Source organism: Hirsutella rhossiliensis (assembly GCF_020360975.1).
Source record: "Hirsutella rhossiliensis strain HR02 chromosome Unknown scaffold00018, whole genome shotgun sequence".
NCBI classification, from domain to species: Eukaryota; Fungi; Ascomycota; class Sordariomycetes; order Hypocreales; family Ophiocordycipitaceae; genus Hirsutella; species Hirsutella rhossiliensis.
The window spans coordinates 1,168,210-1,174,209 of record NW_025408684.1 but is presented as its reverse complement, the minus strand read 5'-3'; positions in this window follow the sequence as shown (position 1 = coordinate 1,174,209).

Genomic DNA, 6,000 nt, shown 5'->3' with positions numbered 1-6,000 from the left:
TTATAATAAAAGCTAGCTAGCTATATAAGCGGGCCTAGTACTATAGGAAGCGCTCTATATAGGACTCTATATCTATAAATAGTATTAGCTTTAATACTATAGACTTACTAAGTTAGTCCTTAATTACTTATATATAGCGGTTACTACCCTTTATAAGTAAGAGGTCTATTATAAAGTCTATCTATATATATATATAGAACCGGTTAGGTACTAGAAGCTACTTAAGTAGCCCTTTAAGCTATGCCCTTTAAATCTTAGTATAGCTATAGATATTATAGTTATAGAGGAAGCGGCGAATATAGTACTATAGGAGGGGCTAGTAAAAATCCCTCGTAAGGCCTACTACTATACCTTACCTACCTAGGTAGCCTACGATACTAGAGTTATAAACGAGCTAGACTAGCTTCCCTTAGAGCTTATTCTATTTATCTAGCTCTAGCGGTCTATCCTTCTCCTTAGCTTCTATAGTATACGGCGCGCCCGGTACTTATAGTCTCCCCCGCTAATATAGGTGCCCTTATAGGTTAATATAATAGTTAGCTACTTATACCTTTAGCTTTAGCTTTAGATCGAGGCGTTAAGTACTAGACTTAACGGCGCGGCGTATACTCTTATAGGTATAGTCTAGAGACGATATCCTATCCTATAAGCGCTAGAGGACCTTATCTTAGAATACCCGCGCTATACGCGCCCTTAGGCCGGTCTATCCCTCCTCGCTAGGCTAAGGCAAAGGTATAAGGGAAGGCTTATCTATTAGCGCCGCGCCTTCCTTTACTAAGGAAGCTCTTATATAAGTTTATAGCGCTTCTTATAGGATAAGCTATAGATCCTAGGCCTTAATATCTACTCTTATTAGCCGGTCTTAATCCCTTTAAGAAAGTATATCTAGGACTATAGAGTCCTACCCTAGCTAGTACTTAATCGAGAAGTTAAAGTATAAGAGATACTCTACTTAGCGGGCTTACTACTTTAAAAGGTGCTAGCGAGTTATAAAGTACTTAAGGTTCCTATAGTCTATAAGAACCTTAAAGCTCTTATAGCTCTAGAGCTCCGCTTACTATTACTTAAGGTAGCTAAGAAACGCTAGTATCTCTTTATCGTAAATAGCGTAATTCTACTTTACTAAGGTTAGCTTATAAGAGTAGAACGCTATTAGTTTCTTCTACCTATCTACCTCTTAAGAGAGCGTTCCTTTAAGTGCCTAGCCGCTATAGTCCACTTTAACTAACGTAGACCGGTCGAAGTCTTACTAGAGTAGTACTAGGGCTTAAGAGAATAGGTCCTTAAGTATATAGAATACTCCTTCTTATACGGGCCCTTAGTAAAAGGCGGTCCGCTTCCCGGTAATCTTATTTAAGGGCATTATAATATAAAAGAAGCCCTTAATAAATATCCTATAATAGTTCGCGAACCTAAGGAAGCTCTATATACTTATCTATATAGTTAAGGTAGCTTAGTCTTAAATCGCTTAGATCTTTATAGGATCCGCCTATATACCTATACTAGTATAGATAATAAAGCCTAGGTACTTAACCCTTTTAACCTTAAATTCGTATTTATTTAAGTTAAGGTAGAGCCTATAAAGTTAAAGGCGCTCTAGGACCCTCCGTACTTTCTATATATAGTCCTTATAAGAGCCGCTTATATAAATAAGGATATTATCTATATATATAGAAGCGAACTCGTTAAGGAAGTCTTAAAGTATATTATTAATATAACGCTAAAAGGTAGCGGGCGCTCCTAAGAAGCTAAAGGGTATTATAAGCTACTTAAATAAGCTATAGCGTATATAGAACGCTGTCTTTTACTCGTTACCCTCTAAGATCTATACTTTATAGAACGCTTATTTTATATCTAGCTTTATAAACTACTTCGCCTTTAAAAGGTTATAAAGTATATCTAAGATTAAAGGTAAGGGGTAGCGGTCTAGCCTTATAATTATATTTAAAGCCCTATAGTTATAATAGAACTATATCCCGCCCCTTAGTTTATATATAAATAAGACTAGCGCTCTTACTTTAAAGCTACTTACTTAAATAAAACCCTTATTTAAGAGGTCCCTTAGCGTCTTCTTTAGTACTAGTAGCTCTACGTATAATATACTATATAGCGGTCCGAATAGTATAGGTAGTTCCTACCCCTTCTTATTAGTATAGAGTATAATCTTATAGTCTACCCTTAGCTTATATAAGTTAAGCTTATTTACTTCCTAGGACTTAAATAGCGGTAGGAGGTCGTAAAAGCGCTCCGGTATCTACTACTATAGCTTAGAGGGCGACTTTAGCTTCTTTACCTAGAGGGCCTTATCGATATCCGCTAGGCTAACTACGTAGACCGCTATATTAGCCGCTACCTAGCCTTCCTCCCGCTTTAACTATTATATAGTTCCTATAAAGATAGAGGTAAGGACTTCTTATACTAAGTATAAAGCTCGTATACTTAGTCCTATACTTATAGAACCGTCGTTATAGCGGACTTACTATTACGTAGGCCTAAACTATAGCTTCTTTTAGTATAGAACTAAGTATAACTCTATATATAATAACTAGGGTTTCCTAAGGATTGAGGGAAACTCTAGTTAAGGGATTATATAGGCTACGATAAGCTTATAGTAACCGTTAACCTTTATAGCTAGCTATATAATACCCTTAATTATTATACCCTTTATTATACTTAAGGCGCCCTTTACTTACCTTAAAGCAATCTTTTCTACTAGTACTTATATCTCTTATATAAGCGCCTTATCGACTATAGTATAGTACTAGTAGCCCTTATTTATAAGGGCGGCGATAAGTAAGGAGTTATTAACTATAACCTATATTAAAGTAAGCTCCTCTTCTATATAGGCGGATAATTCCTCCTTCTCCTTTACTAGTACTAGTAATTAAGGCTTTAGAGCCCGTCTTTACTCTAGAGCTACTCTTTTTCCTCTAGGCTTAAGGGAGTAGAGTCCTCTTCGTCGTTTAAGGTAAGGAGCGGTTCTATCCTCGCTACTTAAACTACTATAGGCCGCTTAGCTAAAAGGAAGGGGCATTTTAATATAAAGTATATAGACGCGCTATAATATAGGTAGCGGCTATTAGCCTTCCTTTTTTTAATTTCCTCGCTTATTACTTACTTTACCTACTACTTAAAGAGCGGGATAGTATAGGGGATATTTAAAGATAACTTCCTACCGCGTTTAGCTTAGTCTATATAGGTAGCTAATATTAAGGTATCTCCGTTAATATCGATAGTCGGCTATTCCTTTTATAGAGGGGCGGTAATCCTATCGCCGCTATATAGCGTGCGCTTATAAAGCTTTTAAAAACGCGGCGTCTATTTATAGCCTTATACTACTTTTATTAACTAGCTTATATACTCGCTATAGTTAGTAGGTATAATTATAGGGATAAGTAGTTCTTATAGGGCTAGCGTAATTAAGTTCTATAACTATATAAGCTTTATACTATCTTCCTATACTATAGTTCCCGCTACTTATAAGAGCGTCTCTTTAAAGTTAAGGAGGAATTTACTAAAGGTCTACCTATCCTTCTATTTAAGGGTCTATAGCCTATCCTATGCCTTCTCCCGCTCTTATACGTTACTAAATATATATATAAGGTATTAAAAGAAGTCTTATAGGTCGCGTTTACCTTTAAGGCTGCCCTTATCCTAGAATCTAAAGATCCGCTATATCTAAGGCTCCGGTAGTATATAAAGGAGCGAATACTATACTATATTATAATAGCCGTTTAGGCCCTATTTCTTATCTATTATAAACTTTATCTATAGCTAGCTAAGGAAGAAGTAAAAGGACTTAGGCTTACTATCCTAAGTTAGCTAAGGAAGCGGCTTTTATATTAGTAGTACCGCCGCCGTAACTAGTATTACTAAGGTTATAGGGGTTAACGCTAGTCTTATAGATAGCTCCCTTAGTATAGCGAGAACCTCGTTCTTCTCGCTAGCCGTTGCGCTTTTAATTGCTTTTAGGATAGCTATATGTTACGACCCGACCAACGGTTGGTCACAAGCAGCCCTCAACAAGGCCGACACGTGACGGAGGGGTACAGGATCCCGCGAAGTCACGTGATGGATCATTTGGATCACTTGGTGATCCCAACGATCCGGCTCATTGGATCATCTCGATGATCCAACGACGATGTACAGGATCATTGGATCGTCTCAATGATCCAACGATCCGTGAACAGGATCATCACGTTCGCTGAATGATCCACGAAGGACCACTGGGTATATAAGGACACCCAATTCCACTCCTTTAGACTAGATAGCTCTTTAGCTTTCAACACAATCATTACGATCCCTATCACGATCTCATCTCTGATTCCGATCACTTGATTACCTGGTTACAGTCTACGGTCTACGACCTCCGACTCATCACCAACGTGACATACTTATCATTGCTCAGACCACGCCCTGTTGTATCTGCCAACATAAACCCCACGACAGGTTTATCCCTTGGGAATATCACCGGTCGTCACACTATAATACTTCCTATCCGCCTAAAGGGTAGCGGGGTACTCCCTTAAGGAAGTAGCACCCTTTTTAAGGAGATATCTATTAGATCTATTAGTTAATAGCTTATACTATTATAGAGTAGGTAGAGGCGTATATATAGGTGCCGTCCGTAGGATAATATTAATAAGCTATATAAAGCTCTTTTATACGTAGCTAGCCCGCCCTTATACTTATAGGATCCGGCCCTTTATATATAACTACGCGGCTTAGGCTACGGCTTAAGCCTATTACCTATAATAGTTAAAGACTCTTATACCTTTATCTAGAAGTATATTATATAATCTAGGTAGACGTATAATATCTATAAAATATACTTATAGTACTTATAAGTAAGTAGTATTTATAAATCGTCTTTAAATTCTCCTTATAGTTACTATTTTTATTATAGAGCTATAAAGGTATCGACTATAGTAATAGCTATAGTATAGTCTCCCTTATATAGTACTAGTTAATATCGAATTAATATAGCTTATTAGTTTTTTATAAGAGTTTAAGGTATTTATTAGGTTTTAATTTTAAGTATTTCTTTAATTTCTTTAAAGTATAGAGCGTATCCTTTAATTATAGTATTTTCCCTTAGTAGCGAGGGTAGTAGTATAAGCTTATTTTTATCTTTTATTTCTCTAGGTATTTCTTATTCTTTAAAACTTATATCGTTAATACTTCGTTATTCCTTTTTAAGTTATTATCTAAGTTTTATAAGTATAAGGGCTATATCTATATCTTCTTTATTATATTACTTATAGACTACCCGTTATTATTATTAATCTTTATTTTATATATCCTCCTAGAATCGTTTACCGTTCTTCTTAATCTAGTTTTAAGAGACTCCTTTAAGATAGGGGTATTTTAGTTCTACGAATTTAACTTATTTCTATATTTTAAGATCCCTTCGTTATATTATTATAAGGGTCTTCTTTAGTAGCTTTAAGAACTATCTAGTACTATTCTTATCGCTTAAGTATACTATATATTTATCGTTATAATATATAGTCTAACTAAGGAGTTTATACTTTAGTTCCTATTTATTAGTAATGTTTAAGTATTTCTTACCTTCTAAGGCTAGTACCTAGTAAGTTTTCTTTTCCTTATAGGGTTATCTATATTCCTTAAAGTAATATTTAAGTTTTTTATAGTTAAAATACTTTCCTTTACTTTTCTATATTACGTTTAAATCTATCTTACCTAGGTTAGTTATATAGGTATAAGCAATAAGAGTTTTACGCTTCTTTTTATAGTTAGCGCGTCGGTTAAAGTTATTTTTATAAGAAGGGTTTTTATTTCCTCTTTCTTATTTCTTTTCTTAGTATCGCGTATATTATCTATTATCGATTTATACTACTATAGTAATATAGTCTAAGAGGTTATTAGGTCGATTTTCCTTATAGAGCTTGTCTTTAACTTCTTCTTTAAGCCTATTATAGAATTATAATATAAGAGGTTTATTATCTTAGTTAAGTTTTAAGGTAACTTAATAGAACT